The 27,800-nt window shown below is 44.4% G+C and overlaps 1 non-coding gene and 1 pseudogene across 1 annotated transcript; one reads left to right on the forward strand and one right to left on the reverse strand.

Annotated features, from left to right (window-relative positions):
• The first annotated feature begins 3,287 nt into the window (after positions 1-3,287).
• LOC120096378 (small nucleolar RNA SNORA70) lies at positions 3,288-3,422 on the forward strand. Its single transcript, XR_015636406.1, has one exon. It is a non-coding gene; the product is annotated as a small nucleolar RNA SNORA70 (small nucleolar RNA).
• A 3,941-nt stretch (positions 3,423-7,363) lies between these two features.
• Positions 7,364-25,167, reverse strand: LOC148001593 (small ribosomal subunit protein eS6 pseudogene; annotated as a pseudogene).
• Positions 25,168-27,800: the final 2,633 nt, after the last annotated feature.

The raw sequence follows: 27,800 nt of genomic DNA on the forward strand, positions 1-27,800 counted from the left end.
AGGCCTGCAGGGTGGGTCCCTGCGCTGATGTTGGAGGAAATCTCCACTGCCTTCTCCCAACCTTATTAAGGTTTTCCTTTGCTCTTATCAGGGTGGCCCTGCCCTTTAACACAATAAGACCCAAACAATGAGAAAGCTCTGGTGAGACTTAGATCCTAAGAATCACAAAGGAAGGAAATTCTGAGTTTCTGCTTTCGCTTGGGGTCTCGTTCAGCAGGTTCTAGTATTATCAAAAGATCAGGGGGAATCGTTATACAACCCCCCAATGTATAATTACCAATAAGGATGCCATTAGTGGCTTAGATTCTTAAAATAACGCCACCTTTGAACTTGCAGGTAAGATGAAGTCACAGAGTATTCGCTAGGATGTCTTAGAACTTTTGGAAGTAAGTTGTAAGCACACATAAAATTAAATGCAGCAACATAGTCAGATAGGTAGCTGCAATTGGTCATTGGTCTTTGACCAATTTAAGTTTGGTCCAGTTAGTACCTAAAGCTATGCTTACATATCCTGACCTCTTTCTGTTTTTGTTTGTATATCATTTATTAGTTTAAAAATTGTAATTATGTAATGCGCGTGTCTGTGTGTAGCTATGTGCACAAGAGTTATGTGCTCATGAAAGCACATGAGGTACTGGATCCCCCGGAACTGGAGTTTTATAGGCAGTTGTGAGCTGCCAGACGTAGGTGCTGGGAACCAATCTCGGGTCCTCTGTAGAGAGAATCTCTTATAAGCATCACCTGTCAATGAAAAAGCCAATGGCCAATGAGCTGAGGCAGGAAATAGGAGGTGGGACACTGGCAGGAAGAGAGAGGATTCTGGGAAATAGAGAATAAAAGGAGACCCAGGGAGAGATGCTGGAACACATTCAAGAGAGACGCTAGGGGAGTCGTTGAGGAAGACGGGAAGGAAGAAGCAGGCCAGGATTGAAGGAGAAGTAACTAACCATGTGGAAGGCATAGACTAGTTAGAATGGGTTAAATAAGTTACAAGCTGGTCAGGGAATGAGCCAAAGCTTAGGGCTTAGGCATTTAATACTAAAATATTAATCTCAGAGTCATCATTCCAGGAGCAGGGATTGGGAAAGAGGAAAAAACCAAATTCATCTTCGTCTTCTTCTTCTTCTTCTTCTTCTTCTTCTTCTTCTTCTTCTTCTTCTTCTTCTTCTTCTTCTTCTTCTTCTTCTTCTTCTTCTTCTTCTCCCTCTCCCTCTCCCTCTCCCTCTCCCTCTCCCTCTCCCTCTCCCTCTCCCTCTCCCTCTCCCTCTCCCTCTCCCTCTCCCTCTCCCTCTCCCTCTCCCTCTCCCTCTCCCTCTCCCTCTCCCTCTCCCTCTCCCCTCCCCCTCCCCCTTCTCTTCCTCCCCTATTCCCCTCCTCCTTCTTCTGCTTCTTTTCCTCTGCAAGAGCCATTTGTGCTTTTAACCACTCACATGACTTTCTAACCCATCTCTACCATTTTTCTTTTTTTAAAAGTGGGGTTGAATGTGTGGCTGGCTGGAACTCGGAACTCGGTCTGCAGTAGAGGATGATCTTCCGATCTTCCTGTCTCCATCTCATCATTTGTAATTACAGCAGTGTAACAGCATGCCCGGGTTATGTGGAGTTAGACTTGCACACTAGGCAAGTACTTCATTACCTGATCTACACCCCCATCCCTATTTCTGTTTTTCTGTTATATTGCAGCCAGATATGCATGGGGATATGGAATAATCACATTGCTTTTGGCTTTTCAATACTGACAGGAATGTATTAGTCTCTTTTCCTCTGTTTCTCATCTCCTTTTGTAACTCAGGCTGGCCTTAAACACCTGATCCTCCTGCTTCAGCTTCCTGAGTGCTGGAATTGAAATTACAACTACGTGCTACCAGATCTGTCTCTTCCATGACTAGGTTTCACTTTTCGTGCATATTTGTGTAGATATGCGCACATCACAATGAATGTATGGAGCTCAAAAGACAACTTGTGTAAATAGTTTTGTCCTTTTACAATGTGGATTCTGGGGAACGAACTTAGATCCCCACCACCGGACTAGGCAGCAAGCCCCATTAACTGCTGAGCCCTCTTGTCTCTCCAGCTCTGGTTCTGCCTGTTTGCTTTTTGTAAGTCAGCTGTAACTCCAGTGTCATTTAACACTGCAGGGTTTACTGTGGCACGTGAGATAGTCATAGTAACATTACATTCTAAATTCCCTAGAACAGAATCTAAAGTTTGAGTTTCCCTAACTCTGCAGATTCGTGACCTAGCTGGAAAATACATTTCTCAGACATTCTCTAATGCTCCGAGGTATTGCAATAAATGGATACGAAAATTCAGAGCACGCCCCATCCTGGCACTTCTTATTAGGCATGTAACATTCCTGAATGAAAGTAATATCACAGAGTAATTTGGTTATTAAGGCAGTAATAGCATATCTTGTCCTGGTTATAAAGCTACCTTTTGCGAACAGTCCGCTCCCACCATTTTAATAGCCGTATCAAGAAAGGTGCATAATGAATTTTCTCTGAAGAAATTGGCCTGCTCTGCATTTGTTCTTCTATCTGATTTTACCATTATGCTGAAGGGTTGACAGCAAAGTCTTATCCTTGGGGCTCATGAGCCCAAAGATTTCACATAAATATTTGATGAACCGAGTCTTCTCAAGTCACTTCCAGAAGGACATATTCTAAGTGTCATACCATAGGTAGTTGGATTACAGTTGATTAAATAAAATTTCCCCTTAGGGTCCGGAGGGGTAACTCAGTAGTAGAGAGCTTGTCTAGCATGTATAGGCCTTGACTTCAATTCTCAGCACTTCAGAGACATTTTTCTTTGTACAATTTTTTTAAAAAAAATTAGCAACTAATATATATTATTGTTTTCTTTCTTTTTTTACTTCTTTCTTTTTTCTTTCCTTCTTTTTTCCTCTCTCTCTCTCTCTCCTTCCTTTTCCTTCCTCTCCTTCTTCTTCATTGGTTTTTCAAGACAGGGTTTCTCTGTGTAGCCCTGGCTAGCTTGGAACTCACTCTGTAGACCAGGTTGGCCTCAAACTCAGAGATCCCCCTGCCTCTGCCTCCCTCCCGAGTGCTGGACATTGTTGTGTATTTTGCAAGCATTATCACATGAAGATGAATGGATTCAGCTTCTGACTCTTTCAATCTAGTAGGTCACAGACTTTCAGCATATTTGTTTTGATCCCATGGGGACATGCAATTTTTTTTTATCTTGGTCTGGAAATATAGTTTTATCATACCAATGAGAAAGTAACTAATACATATCTCATCTGGAGAGTAAAAGAAATATTTATCCCTCTGTAACCAATTTAAGACGACCAGTTCCTTTCTTCATGGGAACCTGGTGTACGCTGGCTGCAAACAGCAGTTTTCATGATAGAACCATCAGCCTGCTGCCCTTATGAGTTGCCCTACGGGACCTTGGAGACAACTTTCTATTGGATATTCATGTCTCTGATCTCAATGCTGTCCCCAACCCAAGCTCTAGACAATTATGCAGGTTGCCTTTGGGAGGCTCGAAGGCACAGTGGCCAGGGTACATATTGGCCGAGTCATCATGTCCATCTGCACCAAGTTGTCGAATAAGGAACAGGTGACTGAGACCCTGCTTGAAGCCAAATTCAATTTCCTTACTTGGCAGAAGACGCACCACTCAAAGAAGTGAGGCTTCATCAGTTTAATGCAGATGAATTAAAACACATGGTAGCTGTGGAGTGGCTCAAACCTGATATCTGTGGGGTTAAGTATATTTCCAGTCATGGTTCCTCAGGCAAATGGAGGGTCCTGAACTGCTAAGCACTTCCACTGTGCTGTCCTATACTCCAGTGAATCATGTTCAGTAATAATCTCATATCCAGTGTGTCTTCTAAGAGTTGCCTTGGTCATGGTGTCTCTTCACAGCGATAGAAACCCAAACTCTAAGGCCACGTCCACTCCAATGAGTCCCACTTCTTGGTCTTGGATGGGCTTGGCCTTGTTGGAGCAGGTGTGGCCTGTCACTGTGGGCATGGGCTTGAAAACCCTCATACTAGCTGCCCGGAAGCCAGTCTTCTAGCTGAACAAGAGGTGGAACTCTCAGCGCCTCCTACACCATATCTGCCAGGACACTGCCATGCTCCTGCCTTGATGATAATGTAATGAACCTCTGGACCTGTAAGCCAGCCCCAATTAATGTTGTCTTTATAAGACTTGCCTTGGTCATGGCATCTGTTCACAGCAGTAAAACCCTAACTAAGTCACATACCATTACAATCACCTGCTCATGTTATTGGATCTGTTTATTCTAAGACTATGTTGGGGGTACTTATTATTCATCACAGAGCACAAAATCCTCTGCTCGTAGGTCTCCTTATTCTCAGCAACGAGATAAGCTTTTACTCTAATTCCCAGAAACTGGCTTGTTTTTGCCTCATTTTGCAATGATTTGTGTGTCAGGTTGAATTGGCTTCGCGACATGAAATTTCTATAATGGCCTCAATTTCCATTTTGCCTCATTTTGCAACCATAATTTTCTTTGTTCCAACTTCATCATTAACTATTTTTTTATAATCAACTTATTATTTTTTATTTTTAGTTTTGCAATGCTGGCAATTGAACGCAGAGCACATACCAGGTAAATGCTCTGCCACTGAACTGTGTTCTCAACCCACCCGCTTATTTTAAATTTTACTCTATCCTGCATTTATTTCGAATCCCCTGATTTTTCATAAGGTCCTTAAAATTTATTTTGGAAGAAGGGGTAAAGGTAGATAACACAGAGAAAGAGGGGGAGGGAGGGGGAGGGAGAGGAAGAGGGGGAGGGGGAGGGGGAGAGGGGGAAGGGGAAGAGGGAGAGGGAGGGGGAGGGGGAAGAGAGGGAGAGGGAGAGACAGAGACAGAGACAGAGAGCTTTTTGGGGCTAAGCTCTCTTTATCCCATTCTTTGTCTCCTTTTCTCTCTCTCCTTTCATTTTTAATTTCATGTATATGTGTATGTTTGTGTTTACTTGGTGACATGTATGCATTGCAGTGTATGTGTATACATGTATATGTGGAAGTCAGAGGAAACCCCCAGGTGTTGCTGAAGGACACTGTCAGACTCTTTTGAGGCAGTGTCTCATGCTGACCTGAAATTCATGGTCGTAGGTTGGGCTGGATGGCCAGCAAGCCCCAAGGATATGCCCCTCTTTATTGCCCCCAGTGCTGGGATTATGAGTGTGAAGTGCCATGCCTAGCTTTTTTTTTCTTTCCATCTTTATTAACTTGAGTATTTCTTATTTACATTTCGATTGTTATTCCCCTTCCCAGTTTCCGGGCCAACATCCCCCTCCCCTTCTATATGGGTGTTCCCCTCCCCATCCTCCCCCCATTACCGCCCTCCCCCCAACAATTACGTTCACTGGGGGTTCAGTCTTGGCAGGACCAAGGGCTTCCCCTTCCACTGGTGCTCTTACTAGGCTATTCATTGCTACCTATGAGGTTGGAGCCCAGGGTCAGTCCATGTATAGTCTTTGGGTAGTGGCTTAGTCCCTGGAAGCTCTGGTTGCTTGGCATTGTTGTACATATGGGGTCTCGAGCCCCTTCAAGCTCTTCCAGTCCTTTCTCTGATTCCTTCAATGGGGGTCCTATTCTCAGTTCAGTGGTTTGCTGCTGGCATTTGCCTATGTATTTGCTGTATTCTGCATGCCTAGCTTTTAACACGGGTTCTGGGGATGGAACTCAGCCCCACAGCTTGCACAGTGTCTTGACTAGTTTCATGTCAACTATCAAGTCTACAAGCTAGAGTTACCTGAAAAAGGAGGAAACCTCAGTTGTGAAACTGTCTCTATAAGGTCCAGCTGTAGAGCATTTTCTTAATTAGTGATTGATGGGGGAGGGCCCAGCCCATAGTAGGTGGTGCCATCCCTGGGCTAATGACTTTGAGGCCTATAAGAAAGCAGTCTGAGCAAGCCATGGAGAGCAAGCCAGTAAGCAGCACCCCACCATGGCTTCTGCATCAGCTCCTGCCTCCAGGTTCCAGCCCTGTTTGAGTTCTGTCCTGACTTTTTTCAGTGATGGACTACAATATGGAACTGAAAGCTAAATTGACCATTTGCCCCCCAACTTGCTTTTTTGGTCACAGTGTTTTATAACAGCAATAGAAACCCCAATTAGGATCCACATTAAGCACTTTACCAACTGAGACATTTCCTGAGCACCATCCTTTCCTTTTTTGGAGCCTTTTAGTTGTTCTTCATCCTGTTCAAAGTCTGGGGAGCCCTCCTTATTCTAACCTCTTTGGATTTCTGTAATAACTCAACAGAATCTTGGGGTTATTGCAAGTTTGGTGCTTTATATATATTGATTAAAGATAACCTAATCTTTTTGATTGGTTCTTTGATTCCATATTTAGCCTCTAAAGAAAATTTGAAAAGGGCAATAATATAAAGACATTTCTTTCCTTCCCCTCAAGGTGGGTAAAATGAGGAGGATGAGAAAGAAATAGTGTGAGGGCCAGAGGAAGGGGTGAAGTGTTGTGGAATGCTGTCTTCTGAGCATGACATGGCTGTGACACTTCTGAATACAAGATGTGACAACCTGTACAAGATTGATCCATCCACAGTCTGTCACGGGTGGATGGTGCAGTGAGGCTCTACCATTTCCTCAGGACCTAGAAGCGGTTAATGGTTGCTAGGAAAGAGTGAGTTTTTTAGTGATGTCGTCACTGGTAAGGTTCCCACATTCCTGTAATTAACTCGAATTAAATTCACACAAGAAACTGAACAAAAGTACAAGGAACAGAAAAGTATCTAAGAACAGGAAGGAGATCAGTGGGTGGAGAAGTGAGACAAGACAAGGTAATAGGGATTAATATGAGGAAAGTTCATTGTAAGCCAACATGATTGCCATGGTGAAACCAACTGTTATAAATAACTGATAGATGTTCTGAATTTATTTATTTATTTATTTATTTTTATTTATTTATTTTTTGCTTTTTTTTGTTATTTTTTGGAGTCAGACTTAGAAGTAGAACCCCCCTCCCCCCCCAAGAGCCTACATCTCTGTACAATCTGTTCCTGGTGTTTTTCTTTGAATTTGAAACTTTTGGCAGAAAGGTAAGTATGATGGTTCATATATGTTTGGCCCAGGGAGTGGCATGATTAGAGGTGTGGCCTTGTTGGAGTAGGTGTGTCACTGTGGGTGTGGGCTTAAGACTTTCATTCTAGCTGACTGGAAGTGAGTATTCTGCTAGCAGCCTTCAGATGAAGATGTAGAGCTCTCACTTCCTCCTGCTCCATGCCTACCTGGATGCTGCCATGTATCCACCTTGATGATAATGGACTGAACCTTTGAACCTGTAAGTCAGTCCTAATTAAATGTTGTCCTTGTAAGAGTTACCTTGGTCATGGTGTCTGTTCACAGCAGTAAAACCCTAAGACAGTAAGCATGCGCTAAAGCTTTCTCCTTATTTTCCTTAGTGCATTGTTTGTTCAGAGCAATAAGTCCACATTGGTGTTGCAGGAGACATGGAATAACAAGTGCTTTAGTCCTGGAATTCTACCTTGTTAAAGATCTTTCTGACAACATATTAGTCGACATCAACTTCTTTAGAGATATTGAAAAGCTTTTGGATTCTGGGTACTTGTTTGGGTCCCAAGTGTCTTGGCATAGTAATATCTGTCAGTCCAGAAACATCCTTCTTGCCTTTGTAATTAAAACATTTTTTAAACAATAACCAAGTTGAGAGCACTCATCTTGGCATCCACCATGCATCCCTGAATAGATTTGCACTTTCTCCTTGACCTCTAACAAGAATGTCCCTTTATTCAATAGCAGACACTCTGCTGTGGGTCCAGATGCCTTGCTTCATGAAAAAAACCCTTGTTTGTCATTCCCACCACAGATTCGGACCACATAACCCTACCACTCTTCACACAGAGCATCAGCAGCTACCTCGGTGGCCATGACTAGACAGAAAGAAGCTTTTGTTCATTGTCCACTTCAATGACTTTCTGAGAGCCAGTCACTTGGCTTCATCTTGACACAGATGACTGCCTAGGAGGTGCCATACAAATAGTTTTTGAAAGTGAAAATATTAAGGCTGAATATATGCTCAATATTAAGATCCAAAGAGGTACATGTTGCCCTGCCTTTGGTAAACTCACAATTTTTGAGAGAAAGGATCTATACACAGAGTGCTCATTTCATAGGAGAAGTTTAGACAGTAGGTGTTGGATTTGGATCTTCAATGTTCCCTAATAGGCTATGTGTTGGACGCTTGGTCTCCAGTTGAAGTTAAGACATTTGTTTCACTCCCCACGGGGCAGGTAAAATGGGGATGGTGAGACAGAAATAATGAGAGAGCCAGAGCAAGCAGATGCTGCTGTTGGGAGGATGAAGAACTTTCTGGAGGGGGTGCTCAGTAGAAGGAAATTGAGAGTATGCACTGGAAGGGGAGATCAGGTTCCTGGCCCTTCTGTCTTTGTCTCCTGGCCATTATGACGTGAACAACCCTGTTCTCCCAACCATGTCTTTCCTCCCTGAAATACACCCATTTGCATCCAGATAGAGCAAGCAACTGTGGATGAAACCACGAGTCAAAATTAACCTTTTTCCTCTAGCTTGATTTTTCTCAAGCTGAACAACCTGATGCTAAAACAGTAGGCTCAGTGAACAATTTGTATTACTTACATGTGCTTACACACATGCATATGTGTACAGCACATACACCTGTAATTCTAGCACTGGAAAGGTGGAGACAATAGGATCCAGGGTTCACTAGCTAGTACGCTTAGCTGAATCGGTGAGCTCCAGGTTCAGTGAGATAGTTTGTCTCAAAAGTTAAGGTAGAAAGTGTTTGAGAGAAACATAATGTTGACCTGTTTCCTTCATATGCATACATGCATGTTTCTCTCTCTGTCTCTCTGTCCCTCTGTCTGTCTCTCTCTCTCACACACACCTCATACAAACACACACCTCTCATATACACACCTCTCATACACACACATACACACAAACACACACACACACACACACACACACACACACCTCATACACACACTTGTGTAAAAAAAGTATTGAGTCAAATGGCTTTAGCATCCACTGCTGCTCGAGTGGCAAGCATGAGCACCAGAGTTCATATCCCTAGACTCCACATAAATCCTTGTTGGGCGATGAGGCATGGAATCCCAGTGCTCAGAAGGCACAGATGGGGGTCCTGGGAACAAGCTGCTAACAAGAAGAGTTGCATTAGTAAGCTCTGGGTTCACCTGGGAGACCTCAGTAAATAAGGCAAAGGCTAATAAAAAGTACTCCTTTCATCAACCTATGCACACACACACACACACACACACACACACACACACACACACACACACACTCCACATAAGAAAAAAGAAAAGAAAAGGAAAAAACCATCTAAAAGTAAATACTACTTTATGTAATCTTTTATCCACCAAGCATGTAAAACACGTTGATCTTCCACTTTTCTTTCTCTGCATAGTTGGATAGGCTTAAAACACAACGAGGTTAATGGTGTTCACAGGCAGAGGCATGGTAAAGTCAGGGTGAGCCATCCCTTGTTAAGAGACCCCTGGTGCTGAGGCCACCAGCACAGTTCCAGGAGAAGCCTGCAAAGAGGGAAGAGTTTATGATGGATGAGGCCATGAGCTAAGGCCCACGTGCCCAGAATTTACAAGACAGACTACGCCTCATAGTATTCAGATGGTGTCTGAAACAATCGGCTATCTTGGCTTGTTTTCATTCTTTCGAGTCCTGAAAAGCCCCACTTGTTTTAAACAGCTGCAGAATAACTAGATTTTTCGAGCACAATCAGGATTCCTTTGGCACATCATTGTCCTCATCAAATAGCATGTTTCAGTCCAGATGCTCTGGGAAATGCTCGTAAACAGTGCAATTTCTGTTTCTAGGAGCTGATATTTGCAAGGCTAAGCTCCTAGAGAGGGTAGATAAAATGCAGCTTTTTGTAGAAATATAGTGTATTGTCTTTTGGTTAAGAAGTCAGTGTTCTCTGCCTTCAGCCATTTATTTCAAGGATCTTTTCCTGCTCTCACCCTGCTTCCCTCAGAGTCAACCATTCATTTCTCACTTACTTTTTCCTCCCCCCTTTCCCCTTTCCTCTCCTTCTCTTCCCTCTCCTTCCCTTCTCTTCCCTTCTCTTCCTTCTCCTTCCCTTCTCTTCCCTCTCCTTCCCTTCTCTTCCCTCTCCTCCCCTTCCCTCTCCTTCCCTTTCCTCTCCTCCCTTCCCCTTCCTCTTCCCTTCCCTTTCCTTCCCTTTCCTCTCCTCCCCCTCCCCTCCCCTTCCTCTTCCTCTTCCCTTCCCTTCCCTCACCTCCCCTTCCCTCCCCTTCCCTTTCCTCTCCTTCCCTTTCCCTTTCCCCTTCCCTCTCCTTCCCTTCCCTCTCCTTTCCTTTCCTTCCCTTCCCTCCCCTTTCCTTCCCTCTCCTCCCCTTTCCTTCCCTCTCCTTTCCTTCCCTCCCCTTTCCTTCCCTCCCCTTCCTTCCCTTTCCTTCCCTTCCCTTCCCTTCCCTTTCCTTCCCTCCCCTTTCATTCCCTCCCCTTCCCTTCCCTTCCCTCCACTTCTCTTCCCTCCCCTTCCCTTCCCTCTCCTTCCGTTTCCTCTCCTTTCCTCCCCTTCCCTTTCCTCCCCTTCCCTCCCCTTCCCTTCCCTCCCCTTCCCTTCCCTCTCCTTCCGTTTCCTCTCCTTTGCACCCCTCCTTTGTTTCTTGAGATGAGATAACATCAAAAATAGCTGACGTTGACCTTAAGCTTAGACTATTCTTGGTTCCACTTCCCTTGAACTTTTTATTTTCCTGCCTCCAGCTCCTGAGTGCTTGAGCTACAGATGTGCCCCACCATCCAAGCTTTGTGTGATGCTTGTCTTAGTTTGGGTTTTATTGCCATGAAGAGACACTGTGACCACAGCAACTCTTTCAACGGCAAACATTTAATTGGGGCTGACTTATAGTATCAGAGGTTTAGTCTAATGTGGTGGTTTGAATATCCTTGGCCCAGGGAGTGGCACAATAGGAGGTGTTGCCTTGTTGGAGGAAGTGTGTCATTGTGGAGGTGGGCTTCCTCCTAGCTGCCTGGAGAACAGTTTTCTCCTGACTGGTTTTGGATCAAGATGTAGAACTCTCAGCTTCTTCAGCACCATGCCTGCCTGGACACTTCCATGTTTCCGGCCATGATAATAATGGACTGAATGGAGGAGGAGGGGAAGTAAACCAGTAAGCCAGCCCCAATTAAATATTGTCCTTTCTAAGAGTTGGTCATGGTGTCTCTTCCCAGCAATAGAACCCAAACTCTAAGGCCACACCCACTCCAATGAGGCCACATCTCTTAATAGTGCCACTCCCTATGGGCCAAGTGTTCAAACACATGAATCGTGGGGACCAAACTTATTCAAACCATCACAGTGCTGTACATGGAACCCAGGGTCTTATGTAGATTAGGTAAGCACTCTGTCAATTGAGCTACACCCTCAGCTCTGGAATATACATTTTCTGAAAAAATAGTTCAAGGAACAAAAAATTATATGATGAGACATATGAATATTTATCACTAATAATTTTTAAATGTCAGTAGTATATGATAGACAATGGAACTATAGTAGGAAAGATGATCAGGTAGAAAAAAATGCCTTAGTTTGGTCCAGGGCAAAATAAAAATTTATATTATATAAAATTCAAATTTTCCTAAACTTTGGAAAAAACTTCTTGAGGTATAATTAATGTACAAAATACTCCATGTACTTAAATGTACAGTTTTCTTTTTTACTGTTGAGAAAGGGTCTAACATAGTTATGTCTGCTTTGAATTTGCTGTGTAGCTGACTTTGATCTAATTCTTCTGTCTCTGTTTCCTCAGTGCTGGGACTACAGGCTTATATCATGACAACCATTTAGGTAGTGCTGGGGATGGAGCCCAGGATGTCATACATGCTAGGCCAGCACTCTATCAACTGAGTTACATGCTGGCCTCCAGTTTGATATTTTGATACACGTATATGTATGTGATATGATGTATCTGTATATGTATGATGCATATATATAATGTATATGTTGTATATGCATATTTACACACATATATGCATGTATATATGTGCATACTGTATATATGTACATATAGGTACACATGCATATACATATGTGCACACTGCCATAAACCCCCTTGCCACAGTAAAGACAATGAGCCTGTTCATTACAGCCAGGCTTCTTCATTCCCTTCCTCACCCCTGTTACCCAGCCTCTGCAGTCTCCTCCCCACAGAATGCTCAGGAAAGCCCAAAGAGTTTCTTTGTCATTAGATTTGTTTGCTAGGATTTTATATAAATGTTAGCATCCACCGTGCCCTCATGTTTAGTTGGGCTTTGCTGGAACCCTTTGAAATTCACTCACATCATGGCACCTGTCAATTTGTCCATCGCTCCTACTGAGAAACAATCTACTGTATAAATACACCACGACTGTTCATCCATGCATGCGCCAAAGGACGTTTGGCTATTAAAATTAGAGGTGTTGGAGAAATATCGCGGTGGGTAAAGTGCTTTCTGTGTAAGCACGAGGAAGTGAGTTAAGATCCCCAGCACAGGGAGGAGCTTCCTCCTGCAGCAGATGGGAGCCAGTACAGAGGCCCACACCACACAGACATTACACAGAGAGTCCGACCTTGGAACACACAGCTCTGAATGGGATGTCTCCATCAAACTCCTCCCCATCAGAGCTCAGGGAGAAGAGGGAGCAGAAAGAGTGCAAGGAGCCAGAGGGGATTCAAATCAACCGAGCAAAGCTCCTAGGACCTCACAGAGACGGAAGGAGCAAGCACAGAGCCACCAGAGCCACCAAGGGTCGGCACCAGGTCCCCTGCATATGTAGTCTGGCTTTCAGTTCAGCATTTTTATGGGATTCCTGAATGTATGAATGACTGGGTTTCTGATTCTTGTGATTTCCTTTGGATCCCCTCTCCCCCCCTTTTTTCTATTAGTTTATCTTGTCCAACTTTGATGGGAAGATTTTCGTTTTATCTTAATATATTTTGTTTTGTTCAAAAATAACTTCTATTACAAAAAAAAATCCCTACTACGCACATTAAAGCCATGACTGTATGTACCTGCAATCTCAGTGCTGAGGAAGTAGACACAAATGGGAGTTCTCTCTCCAGTCTAATGGACATGGCGGGCTCCGGCTTTATTGAGAGACTCTGTCTCAATAAGGTTGATGTAGACCATCGAGGTGGCTTAGCAAGTAAAAGTGCTTTTTGGGAAAGCCAGAAGCCGTGCTGGAGCCTCAGAACCCATATCAGAAGGAGAGAACCAGCTACTCCAAACTGTACAGGCATGCACACACGCACACACGTATGCAGTATGTGAACATTCATGGATGAATCATAAATACTTTGAATTGAAATAGGTATATCCTATTGTAGGCCCTTGTCTAACTAAAACCATTGTTGAAGAAGCTTGCACAGCACATACACTGTAGTGTCAGAGTTCCATTTTTGGATATTCTTAGCTTTTTAGAAGCGTTTCTATGTGTGTATGTGTTTGTACATGCACATTTGCATGTGGGTGCATGTTTGCTCAGGTGTCTGTATGTGTATGTGCCTGTGTGTGTGTAGGCTGAATGTCAACTTCAGTGTCATTCACATGCTGTCCACCTTGTTAAGACAGGATCTCTCACTATACCTGAGGTGGGTTGATTAGGTTAGTTTGCTAGGCCAGCAAGCCTAGGTATCTTCCTGTCTTTATCCCTCATCCTACCACGCACCCCCTTTTGAGAGAGGGTCTCATCTATCCCAGGCTGTCTGTCTTAGTTGGGGTTTTACTACTGTGAACAGACACTGTAACCAAGACAACTCTTATAAGGACAACATTTAATTGGGGCTGGCTTACAGGTTCAGAGGTTGAGTCCATTATCATCAAGGCAGGAACATGGCAGCATCCAGGCAGGCATGGTGCAGGAGGAGCTGAGAGTTCTACATCTTCATCTGAAGGCTGCTAGTAGAAGACTGGCTTCCAGGCAGCTAGGATGAGGGTCTTAAAGCCCACATCCACAGTGACGCACCTACCCAACAAGGCCACACCTCCTAATAGTGGCACTCCTTGGGCCAAATATATTCAAAGCATGATACTGGCTTTGTGTAACTGAGGATGGAGTTGAACTCTTGACTGTCTTCACCTCCCTAGTGCTGTGATTACGTGTGTGTTCACCATACTAATCCCTGTGGTCTGTTTAGCTGAGCATTTTATAGGATTCCATTTTATTTCTAAGTATCTGTATGCTTATAAGTACACTTGCTTTTAAATCTTCTTATTTTATATTTATGAGTGTTTTGCTTGGATCTTGGCCTGTGCACTGTGCGTGTTCAGTGTCTGCAGAGGGCATTGAATCCCCCAGGTCTGGAGTTAAAAGAGCCTGTATGTAGGTGCTGGGAATTGGTTCTGGGTCATCTAGAAAAGCACCCAGTGCTCTTAACCACTGAGCTATTTCTCCAGTCCCATAAATACACATTTGAAGTCTTCCCTTCCCTTTCCTTTCTTTTCTTTTTTTTCCTTTCCTTTCCTTTCCTTCCCTTCCCTTCTCTTTTTCTTCCTCCTCTTCCTCCCCCTTCTTCTTCTGGATTTTCTAAGACAGGGTTTCTTTCTGTCTTGGAACTAGCTTTGTAGACCATGATGACCTCAAACTCACAGATATCCCCCTGATTCTACCTCCTCAGTGCTGGGATTAAAGGTGCACACCACCACTTGGCTTGAAGTGGTTTTACTTGTTTGTTTGTTTGTTTCTTAGTGGTGATTTCTCAGGTGGCTAAATACACAGTTACTGTAGGATTTAGTGGTTCTATTCTTACTGACAGACAGATCCGAGAGAAATGGGACACATAGTTAAAAGTTACTGTATGCAAATGTTCACAGTGCCATGATTCCTCATTCATACATTCACCAGCTCTTTGTGTCTGGAAGGCACTGTTACCTTGCTGTCTGCAATCCCTCCCCACTGGCTATTACGAGCTTTCTGCCTCCTCTTCAGCAAAGTTCTCTGAGCCCTGAGTGGAGGAGTTTGATGAAGACATCTCATTTAGGACAGCGTTCCAAGGTCTCTCTATACATTGTCTGGTTGTGGGTTTCTACATTAGTTCCTATAACTATGGCTGTGCAAGACACTGCGGGCAGAATGCCCTTAGGTGTCGTTTGTACCACTATCACACCAGTGTATCCTGCAGACAGGTCGCTGTTGTAGATAGAAGAGTTACTCTTTAGCTTTCTCTTCTGGTAGTGTGCACAGCGCCTTCCAGTACCATGGGCACTAGTCAGTCGGCATGAAGGCTCTGGTTAGGAACTAGCCTGGCTTCTCTGTGTTCAATGAGATGTGCGGGTGTTATCTTCATCAAGACAGCCTTCCATCAGTTTGGAGAGGGTAATCAATAGCCTTGGCAAATAGCCTGAACTGTAACCCATTGCTAGCACCGGAGGGTTCACTCGGTAGCAAGGGAAGTCTACTTGGGGCTTTGTCTCTCTCCTGTTATTTGGTGATTATATTTAGATCTCTTTCATATATGTGTCTATTTGAAGAAGCTCTACCATAGTCTGTTTCCAAAAGACCCTTAAATGGCCCCTTAGCGTTCACTGACTCTGTAGTATTTTCTCTCTTACCCGCCACTTCCTTCTCCCTCTCTAATCCTCCCACTCCAGTTTCCTCCATATAGCAATAGAGGTTAGGTGTAGAGGAAGGGACTAGGAGGGTAGGAAAGAACTATGGTATGGAAAATACAATGTAAAGTTATGGACGTGTGGGGATATTGTTACCTGCTGGAGAAAGCTTTACATCAACAAAGTCCGGTTATTTAAATGCTGTACATCTATGCTTGCATTGTTATTACGATAGAGTTGAATCAAAGATCAATGAATTTAACATAGTTAAATTAATTAAATTAATTTAACTATAGTTATTAGTAGAATAGTGCGTATTTTAGATTCTTGTAAAAATCACATGCATGTGATGGTTAGCATTCGTTGTCAACTTGACACAACCAGAGCTGTCTGGGAAGAGTCTCAGTGAGGGACTGTCTATTGTGGGCCAGTCCATGGGCGTGTTTATAGGGGAGTGTCTCAATTAATCGATGTGGAAAGACTCAGCCCCCTGTAGGTGGCACCGCTTCCTGACATGTATGGAGGAGAAATAGATCTGAGCACAGGCGAGCGAGCAATGAACGGAGCAGGCATTGATTTCTCTGCTCTCGACTGTGGATGCGATGTGATTAGATGTTTCAAGTTCCTGACTTGGTTTCCCTACAGGGCTGGGCTGGAGCTGCAAGGTGAGCTTTCTTCCCTAAGATGCTTTTTAAAGGGGACTTTATTAGAACAAAGACATTAAACTGGTGTGGGCAATCATGTTCCCTGGGTGATTGCGGAGGTTGGAGGCCAGAGTTCAGGAGTTGGTGCCTTTTTCTACCTTCAACCACGTAAGTTCTGTGGCTCAAACTTAAGCCATCAGATTGACAGCAGGCACCATTGTACGCAGAACCATTGTCTTTCTGGATCTACCTTAAATGCCATTTCTTTAGAGAAGCCTCCTTGACACCCAAGACTAGGTTACATGCCTTCATCATTCATCCCTGTGGTCCACACATCTCTCTATCACAAGACTTCTACACTGGTGAGTTTTTATTGCTAACTCGACACAATCTAGGGTCACGTGGGAAGAGGAAACCTCAATGAAGGAATTGTCCAAATCAGATTGGCCATGTCTGTCTTGATTGATGTAGGAAGGCCTTGTGTGGATGGCACTGTCCTCAGGCAGTGGGCTGGGGCTATATAAGAAAGGTCACCCAGCAGGATGGGAAGCGGCTTTTCTCCATGGTTCCTGCTTCCAGGTTCCTGTCTCGACTTCCTTAATAGTGAGTGGGTGGTGACCTAGAAACAGGAGACGAACTAACCCTTTCTCCCCTCTAAGTTGTTTCTGGCACAGCAATGGGAAAGCAGACTGGGACAGATTAGTGCAGAGAGTGGAGAGTTGCTCCAAGGAACCTGACCTTGTAGCTTTTGGTGCCTTTGGAATTTTGGAAGCTTGTGGAGTATTTGGGAACGTGGAATTGAAAAAGTCACCTAATGTCCTCTGATTGGCTAGTCTAGCCAGCCTGCTTACCTTGGGGATTCTCTGTCTCTGCTGACCAAAGGTTGGGGTACCCAGCAGCGGCTGTGACTGTGTTGCATGGCCTTTCTGAGGCGAGGGTGTTGAGGATGTGAGCTCTGGTTCTCACACTTGGTAAGGCCAGTGCCTTCTCCCCTGCATTTTCTCCCCAGTCTTGTCTATTGTCCCTGGCTTGCAATTCTTGACATAAAACAATCCTCTCCTTAACCTGGATTTCCTCTTTGTACTTTTTGGGGAAAAAATTAGCTGGTTAGCCCAGGGATCTGATGAATTTGAGTGCCAAATAGGGATCTCCTTCTGGGCTTGCCTTCATACCCTCTCCTTTTGTAGCCAACAGACATGCTCTAGAAACTTCTAACCTTTCTTGGTAATGTCTGGGCAGGCTCATGCCCTCATGATAAGGAAGTTGTGCCTACCACAGACTGGTCCATGCTTTCCTGAAGGGGCCCGACTTCCTGATTCAGAGAGACTCATGAAGGGATAGTGCCTCTGAGCAAAAATAAGTTTTAAAAATAAAAATATCAAGAGTTACAGATGCCTATAACGGAAGCCCGTGGAAAAAAGTAATATGATGAAAGAGGAAACAGTAAAAGACTCTTTAATTTTTTTTTTTTTTTTTGGTTCTTTTTTTTCGGAGCTGGGGACCGAACCCAGGGGCTTGCGCTTCCTAGGCAAGCGCTCTACCACTGAGCTAAATCCCCAGCCCCTGAGCTAAATCCCCAACCCCGACTCTTTAATTTTTTATGGGCTTTGCTTGTTAGCTATGTTTTTTTAAAAAAAGGTGGTCATATATCTCATCTTCCTCTTTATTATTAACATGTGGGTATGTGTTCCTCAGTGTGTGTGTGTGTGTGTGTGTGTGTGTGTAGAGACTGGAGGACAGCTTTGAGTATTAGGCTTAGGAACATTGTCTAGTGTCTCTGAGACAGGATCTATACTGACCAGAAACTTGCTAAATAGACTAGATTCACAGGCCATTGAATCCCTTCCTTGAAATCTTCCTGTCACCACCTCCTCAACACTGGGATTTCAAACTTGTATTCCAACCTATTTACATAATAAACATGGCCTTTAGGTGGCCTTGCTTTGGCGGACATGATCAAAAAAGTTCCTTTTGAGTTTTCCTGCAATAAGAAAAGGGACAAGATAGATAATTGGAGACGAGAGAGAGAGAGAGAGAGAGAGAGAGAGAGAGAGAGAGAGAGAGAGAGAGAGAAAGTAAGTAAGTCTTCTGGGGAGACCGCTCAGTTGGTAGGTAAAATGCTTGCCAGCCAAGCATGAGGAGCTGAGCTCAAATCTCCAGCACACATGTGTAAAAGCCGACCATGGTAGTGTGAACCTGTAACTCGGAGTCAGAGACAGGAGGAGGAGGATCCCTGGAACTTGAAAGTCAGCTAATGGTTTTGGATTGGTGGGGCTCTTGTCTCAGGAAATAAGGTGGAAAATGGTAGAGGAAAATGTTTTTTATTGACCTCTAGCTTCCACACACACTCATGTGCGCACTCATGCCAACATGTATACACGGGAACCAAAAACTGAAAAGAAAGTTCTCCACTATGACCAGTATTTCAGATTCATTTATCTTCCTTTATTTATTTATTTATTTATTTATTTATTTATTTATTTATTTATTTTTTGGTTCTTTTTTCCGGAGCTGGGGACTGAACCCAGGGCCTTGCGCTTCCTAGGCAAGCGCTCTAACCACTGAGCTAAATCCCCAGCCCCTTCATTTATCTTCCTAATAGCAACTGTCTAACCCTGTGCTTTGAGCTTCCACATTTCAAGGTCTGATACACAAGTCCTTGGAACTTAATTGACATATTAACTTTGAATCTTCAAAGAAAAACAGTTTCCACTCCCTCATGGTTACATATGCCTGAACGGCTTGCCTCTTTCCATATAGAACAGGCTTGGCCACCTTTGCAGAAAGTGAAATAACTCATCTTTTTCACATAAGCATTAAACATCAAAAGAACCAACTATCTACCAGATAATGTTCAAAGACAAGCTTTAAACATCAAGAGAGGAATGAAACGCCAAGGGTTTGGGCCAGCAAATGGCTGCAGGGAACTTCTGTCATGGGGGTACAAATGCTGTGAGTTTCGCTTTGTGCTTTTGGGCACACTAGGCTGAGCCTCATAGTCTCTTGTTTTATTTACTGTGGTCAGTTGGAGTCTTCGTTGGCTCTAGGGTAAGTGGAGTTAGCTTAGGCTACTTGGATGAGCTATTTAGTAACAATGTACTGCACACTGATGTCAGGGAAGAAACATGGCACTCCTGTGAGAAGAACCCAGGGACCATGTGTGGTTAAGAGCATGGAATGTTTTCCACTGGGCAGATCTGAGCCACAGGAGCCTGTTGGATTAGTCTAGCCTTTGTCACCCATTAAAACCTCTGTCTTCCATGAAGCATTCTTTGTTTTTCATTGGTTCAGGCCTGAGTTGGGAGCTGACTTGGACCTCAATGCTCCCAAGCTGTGTTTTCTGCTTTCCTCTCTTGCTAAAGTGCCAAGTCTTTGTCACAGCACCTGTCTGAGCCTGTCAAACACAACCCCCTCTGGCTTCCTGCTTTTGTTCTTCCGTTCTCTTCCCTTACCCATTCTCCTCTCCTAGGAGTAACCAAGGCCGTACATGTAAATATCTTGTCTTTTATTCATGCAAGGCATGAATGCTTCCAGTTTATGTAGCCATACAAATAGATTAGAAAAAGTTGAAGCAAGGGCATGTGAAGATAATATATTTGCATTGCAAGCAGGACAGCTTGAGTTTGATCCCCAGAACACATGTTTTAAAAAAAGCCAAGGCTGGGCTGGTGGTGCTGAGATTTTACAGGTGGCTGCAACCAAGCCTTACACCTGGGTGATCCCTGGGGCTCGCCTGGTGACAGGAGAGAACCCACTCCTGCATGCTGCGCTCTGACTTCTGCACATGCACTATGGCGCACACAAGTCCACCAACACAAAATAAATAACTACACATAGGTAAATGAATGTGTGCTGTTTTCTGTTTTGTTTTGAAAGCTCCATGCTAGGGAGGTAGGAGGAGGACGGTCACTGGCTACCAGCACAACCATGTCCGTGAGTTCTAGGCTAGGAAGAAGTTCTGCCTCATAAACTAGGTGGATGATTCCTCTGGAACCACATCTGAGGTTGTCCTTGGGCCTTCTTCACACAGTGTGTGAGCATCCTGTACACATGCTGCGGCCCTACACATGAGTATGCACACACATGCACACACATATGTACAACAAGTTTTAGAAGCAGAGTACGTTGACAAGTGAGAGAACAGGGATGATGTTTAGCATTATCCCAGGGTCTTAGACCCAGTGTCTCAGGGCCTGAGTACTCTATCCCTTACAGTCCTGTGGAAGAGGATGCTCAGCTCAACCGGGCTGTATGCTCCTCTAAGTATAACTGACCGTTAAGCTATCCCAAGTAATGGGTATCCAGAGTCGTGGCTTCAGAGACAAAGGCGGGTCAGGTTAGCAACTCTCTCCCTGAGAGATTTCGACAGGGACTGAATGGGAAGCTCCCATGGGAAGGTTAGATTAAGAGAAGCACAGGAAACTTTGGTGAGTCACCTTTACGGAGAGTAGGAGTTACAGGGCAGAGGAGAGAGTCAGAGCAAAGCTGAGAGGGGGAAGACACTGCTAGCATCGGTCTTACTGCTTCCTTGGCCAGAGCCACCATCCAGTTGAGCCTCTGTGAGGCCCGCGTTCATAAAAGTTCATTACATTCTGGACCGGAGAGGTAGCTCAGTGGGGAGCAGTTCTTGCTCTGAAAGCACGAAGACCTGACTTTGCATTCCCACTACCCATATAAAAGGCTGGGTTTAACGGCGGGCGGTGTTGGCACATGGCTTTAATCCTAGCGCCCAGGAGGCAGAGGCAGGAGTTTGAGGGCAGCCTGGTCTATAGAGAGCATTCTGTATAGTGAGGGCTCCACAGAGAAAGCCTGTCTGGGTGTGTGTGGTGGGGGAGCTGGGCTTTGCTGCGCCTGATCCCAAATGCTAGGGAGTTGGCGGCAGGAGGATTGTTGGTATTGCTGGCTGACAAGCTAACCAAGAACTGGTAAGTTCCAGCTACAATGGAGAGAGCCTATCTCAAGTCGGTAAGATGGAGGGCAGTATGGGAGGACACCGAAGGGTCTTCTTTGGCCTACGAGTAGGCACACATGGGCACATGCATCTGTGCATACACTTACATTTACACACATGCCACCTACATCCGCCCGCAGACAAAGACTTGATGAATTCATCTTTCTCTCAGCCACTGTGCTCCTTACTGGAAACACCTATTCTACGCTCTCCCTACTATGTAGAAATGGTGGTATTGTAAACATCACTGATTTTAAAAGATCAGTTTGACAGGAATTCCAGCTACAGTGTTGGCTCTGTGGCTCAGTGGTGGAGGAGGACCCGGAGCCCTCACCTCTTCAAGTTGCTGTGTTGCCTAGGTCCATTCTGGCTACAGACATCACTCAGTGGGGTCTAAGGCAGTCAGGGTGAGAGCAGGGCCCAAAGCCACACCAACAAACTCTCTCCTCGAGCTTTCTTATAACCTCAGTTGTATTTACTAGAATATTAGTATGCTATTCATGATTATACAGAATAATGTATTTCATTACAATATTTTGATATAGGTGTATAATATATTCCAATCTTATTTATCCCTACCACCCTTTCTTGTTATCTCTTTTTCTTGCTGGTCCCTTCATGTTTTTATTGAGTTCCCCTTCTGCTTTTATACTGGTGTGTGTGTGTGTGTGTGTGTGTGTGTGTGCCACATGGGATTTTATTAAGTTGCTTACAGGAGTATGGTGAATAAAAGCAGCCCCAATGGACTCATAGGGAGTGGCACTATTAGGAGTATGGCCTTGTTGGAGGAAGCATGTTAGAGGGGTGGACTTTGAGGTTTCAGAAGCTCAAGCCTCTTTCTCTTCCTGCTGCCTGCAGATCCAGATGTAGAACTCTCAGGTTCTGTGTCTGCCCGCATGCTGCCATGCTTCCTGCCATGACATTTGTCTGCATACCAGAAGAGGGCATAGGATTCCATTACAGATGGTTGTGAGCCACCATGTGGTTGCTGGGAATTGAACTCAGGACCTCTGGAAGAACATCCAGTGCTCTTAACTGCTGAGCTCTCCAGCCCCACTTCTGGTCATGATGATAATGGACTAAACCTCTGAACTGTAAGCCAGCCCCAATTAAATGCTGTTCTTAAAAGAGTTGCTGTAGTCAGTGGAGTCTCTTCATAGCAATAGAAAGTCTAACTAAGACAAGGAACATGGACGAAGGTTGTTTCCAGGAGCATAGAGACCTGAGCCTACACCACTGAAGGAAGCAGCCCTCCTCCCTCAGCAGCTATTAACTGCATATCAATCCTCAGGGATTTGTAGAGCCCCATTATGGTAACTTTTAAAGACTTATTAGCTGAGAGGAAAGTGTTCTTTTGAGGGAAAGCTCCTGGAAGACATTCCCTTACATCTTGGTTAGGTCTGGATCCCATGCATGATCTCCGGGTTAGTCATCAAAAACAAAGATGGTAATTAATTTCTTGCCATATATTGTGATTGATGACACTGGGTGCTGCTAGCAAGAACAACATGGCAGGCAGTCAGTGGTCACACACAGGTTAGGTCTAGGGACAGATGGGCCCTTTTTTTTTCTTTCCTGTAAGTTTTTTAAAGATTTATTTTTACTAGTGTGTGTGTGTGTGTGTGTGTGTGTGTGTGTGTGTGTGTGTGTGTGTCTTTGGAGGCCAGTAGAGTGTTGGATCTTCTGAAACAGGAGTTAAAGGGAGTTGTAAGCCACCCTATATGATTATTGGGAACCAAGCTCTGGTTGTCTGAAAGAAAAGCAAGTTCTCTTAACCATGGAGCCATCTCTCCAACACCTCTTTTTAAAATTAAGTTCTTTTTTTTTTTCTTTTTTTGGTTCTTTTTTTTCGGAGTTGGGGACCGAACCCAGGGCCTTGCGCTTCCTAGGCAAGCGCTCTACCACTGAGCTAAATCCCCAACCCCCTCTTATTTTTCTTAAACACAGGATTTCGTGTAGCCCAGGCTGGGTTTCAACTTTCTATGTAGATGAAGGAGACTCTGAACACCTTGTCTTTTTGTCCTGACCCCTCAAATGCTAGGCTATCAGGCGAACACCATCAGGTCTGCCTCTAGGAATAAATTTCAAGATGGATCTTTAGATGTAAGAATATTGCCTTGGATCTAGTCCCGAGGAGGGACCATTGCCTAAAAGAAACACGATGAGCAAGTGCAGTGTGGTAGCCATGATGTAATTCCTGAGCAGGAAAAGGAAGTAGCCGCACGCAAAGGAAATCTAAACAAAGCTTGACCAGTGGATAACAGTGTGATGATACTGGTTCATTCCTTGGGTCAGAGAGGCTGGGGATCCAGCAGAATTGTACAGAGCTTGGCGAGTGTGCACAAAGCTCTGGCTCGGGTCTCCCAGTGTGGCATAAAGCACCCACGGCGATCTACTCCTGTCATCTCAGCTCTGGGGAGATGAAATTCAAGAGTATCAGAAATTCAAGATCATGCTTGGCTACATAGGGAACTCGAGGCCAGTCTGGGGTAGAAACTGTCTCAAAGCAAGCAAGCAAGCAAGCCAGCCAGCCAGCAAACATACCATTATAACACACACCCATCCTAATGTAAAGTGTTAGTAATGGGAGAAACTGAACGTAGGGTATATGCTAACTGAGAAATCTTCTGAACTTCTCTGTATATCAGAAACCATTCTATAAAGTGAAGTCTCTTACTGGTGAATAGAAACCAACTAGAAAGGGGGCATGTAACAGATTTAGGTAGAAGAAAAGGTTGAATTGCCAATGTAGGTCCGACCAAAACCTTGGCCAGCCCTCTGGGGGTCTCTGGAGAGTATTGTCCACTTGTATTTCCCATGCCAAACCGAAGCTGTCCTAGCTTGCATCCTACTTACTGCCTTGCTCAGCCAGTAAATGCAGACCATTCTGAGAAGGCACGATCTTGGCAAAGTTCTACTCCGGGGTGACTATGAAAATGCCGACAGCTGGCAGGCATCTGTTGTCTGTAGGTCCGTCTGTGGCAGGGGATCTGAGATGTGCCAGTCTGTGCCCATCATACTCATAGGTGATCTCTGTGGCAGAGGGGGATGAGACTTAGATCTATCTTCTGGAGGGACTGCTGCAAGGATAGTCATTTTGACCTTGGAAGGGCAGAGGGGTAGGAGAGCCTTTTGGGGAGTGTGCTTGGGTAACTCCCTGTCACTTACCAAAGATTTCTCATAGTCACGGGGTACCTAAGAATACATGCATGATGTAAGAATTTCCAAGAACTGCTCTACAGGGGTCACAGGCGGATACTATTTATGAGTTGCCTTTACTCTAAATTTAGATGCTCTGGTTGGCTGTTCGAAACCCCAAATACACTGGTTCTGTGCTTGGAAATCGTGACAGGGTTCCTAGTAAACTCATGAAAGACCACAGAAGTGTCATGTGATTTCAAAGTTATCAATCACCGTTTTTGCATTAATTAATTAATTAATTAATTAATTTGATTATTAGAGTGGCAGGGATTGAGCTCAGGGCCTTTCATGCTGAGTAAGAACTCTACCATTGATCTGCATCCCCAGCCCTCACCTCTTTAAAAACTTTTTCTTTAGAAGAGCGATTTGCAGTCTCGGTCCTTCATTTCTTTTTGTACATTAAGCCATGAACTCAGAGGGCTCATGCTTCCATTAGCTCAGGCTCCCTCAGGCTCCCTCAGGCTCCCTCAGGCTCCCTCAGGCTCCCTCCTGTTCTCATAAACTCTGGTTCTCTAGGTAGAGCAGCTGGTGCTTCACTTGAAGCCAGGTGTCTTTCTCTTTCGGCCTCTTTCGCTCTGGTCATTTTCTTTCTCCTGTTTCAGAGAGCTGTCTCGGCTCTTAGGGAGCTTGATGTGGTCAATCCGCATGATAATTCTCTTGGTAGGAATCTTGCTCTTAACTTGCTTGTCTACGATCCCACAGCAGAGTGGTGGTGTAGACTCTTCCGATTTTGCTATGAAAAGTATGGACCGCTTCATGGATTAGGTTGTTGTCCCTTTATTTCATAAGAGAATCGAGTAATTTAGCCCTGGATTCCAGTCCAGAGTAGTTGCCTTCTTAGTATGTTTTAGGGCATGATTTTTTTCCTGTTCTTTCAAAAGATGAGTCTCTAATAACCGTTCACAAAGAATTAAGACTCTACCATCCCCACACCAGACAAATAACGTCATAAAAATACTATCGTTTTGGAAGCTTTTTATTTTACAAGAGATTTATTTCTTTAATTCTCTATGTGTGCACGCATGTGCGCGCGCACAGACACAGACACACACACACACACACACACACACACTTGCACATATGTACATCCATGCACAGAGGTCAGAAGAGGGCATGAGATCCCTAGGGCTGGAATTGCAGGTTGTCGTGAGCCATTTACTGTGGGTGTTGGGAATTGAACTAAGCCCTCCACAAGAGAAGAATTAGGTCTTAACCCCTGAGCTGTCTCTCTCTCCACTTCCTAGAGGCAGTAAAAAGAAACCATCTCTGATGCCATAACAATGAACTAACTATGAATCAAATTCAATGACCCATGTATGGTCTCATGTAGACTCAGTGACATACAATACAGACTAGTGATCAATGAAGTTTTTGGCTCACCTCTTTTTTCTTTTCTTTTAAAGATTTATTTATTTTATTTTATAAGCATTGGGATGTTTTACCTGCATGTATGTATGTCTGTGTGATTTTTGGCTCATCCTGACAGTAGACTTTATATTTTGTAAAATTGAAATAGACATTGAAGTATGACCCAGGTAACTAACTGTTCTCCTGAGGTAAGATTCAGAAGCCAGGTAAAGCCTTCCTCAGGGGACCAGACGTGGGTTTTCACAGTGTGTGCAGGTTATGCCCACCATAGCTTTCTCCATCCCTTCAGAGATTGCTCCAGCTGTGCACCATAAGCCCCACTTCCTTGTTTATCTGAAGGTAAGAACCCCAACTCCTTGTCAAGCTGTATGCGACAACCCTGCTCCCTACCCAAATCTATAAACACTGAGCTGCTTCTGGGGGCTGCAACTTCTCCACCAGAGAGTCTAGACCACATTTTTCTATAGAATAGAAAGTCTATTCCAGCTTTTGTCTGTGTGAGTCAGTCAGTCAGTCAGTCAGTCAGTCAGTCAGTCAGTCAGTCAGCCAATCTGTCTGTCTGGTTTTTTCTTCTTTCCCTGGTCACCCCAGTCAGAGGCAGGAGGATTTCTGTGTTTGAGGCTAGCCTGGTCTACAGATGAGTTCCAGGACAGCTAGGGCTACACAGAAAAATCTCGTTTCAAAAATCCAGAAAAAGAAAGGAAAAAAGGAAAGAAGGAAGGAAGCATATTAGTGAGGGTTCTCTAGAGTCACAGAACTTATGGAATGTCTCTCTATATTAAGGGAATGTATTGTATTGATTTATTGGCTGTAGTCCAACTAACCCAACAACGGGCAGCTGTGGATGGGAAGTCCAAGAATCTAATAGTTGCTCAGTCCCATGAGGGTGGTTGCTTTAGCTGGCCTTCTGTTTAAGCTGGAATCCTGAAGAAGTGGATTCCAACAGATGTGCTGTCAAGTAAGTGCAAGCAGTCAAAGAAGAGTGAATCTTCCTTCTTCCAATGTCCTTATGTAGGTCTCTAGCAGAAGCTGTGGCCTAGTTTAAAGGTGTGTACCATCTTCCCGGGATCTGGGATTTACTTTGACCTTGGACTCAGAGATCTCCTTGCCCCAGTCTCCTGGGATTAAAGGAGTGTACTAACTTGCCTGGGCCTAAGCTTTTTATGGCCACTATGCCTCAAGATCTCCAAGTCAAGATCCAGGTCAGCAACCTGTGTCTCCCAGCCTCAAGATCTGGATCACAGGTGGGCTCTCCAATTCAGGATTGTAGTTCATTACAGATGTAATCAAGTTGACAACCAGGAATAGCCACCACAGGAAGGAAGGGAGGGGGAGAAGAAGGGAGGGAGGGAGGGAGAAGTGTCTATATTACTCAAGAAAAATCAGCTCTCTGCCTGTCATACTATTTCAGCTGTCTAATGCAAAAGTCCCTACGGTTACTGTCCTCTAATCAGCTTCTTGGCAAACTCGATGTGGCCTAACATGCATGCAGAAGGCTGGGGCCAGGCCTCCTTAACCATGTCACCAACTAGCTATAAGTTTAGAAAACAAATGCTAAACGTACATTTCTGAACTTTTCTTAGTCTCAACCTATTTATTCATCTCTCTCTCTCTCTCTCTCTCTCTCTCTCTCTCTCTCTCTCTCTCTCCCCCCCCCTTTCCCCATCTCTCTAATAAAGAAGTCTTTTATAGTGTCAGATATTCTTGCTCAACTCACCCTTGAGTCATTTCAAAGCCTGTCCTACCTCCTTCTCGTTACAGATTGACGTTCTAAAGACCCATATGACTAGACCTCCCTTGAGATGAGACCTGGCTCTTGTGACCCAAAGGCCACCAGCAAATGAAGACATGGGAAGAAAGATTACACCCTGACTTCTGTTCTCTGCCTTGAAATCAAATGAAGAGAGCTTACTGAGTTTGAAATGCCCATCTCTGTGAAAATAAATGAACAGATGTGAGGAGAAAAGTCAGCACTCTGAGTGGATCTAACAGAACCTGGTGTCTGTAAGAGCCTGGCCCCTCC

This window comes from Rattus norvegicus, chromosome 13 (assembly GCF_021556685.1).
Source record: "Rattus norvegicus strain SHRSP/BbbUtx chromosome 13, alternate assembly SHRSP_T2T, whole genome shotgun sequence".
Taxonomy (NCBI): domain Eukaryota; kingdom Metazoa; phylum Chordata; class Mammalia; order Rodentia; family Muridae; genus Rattus; species Rattus norvegicus.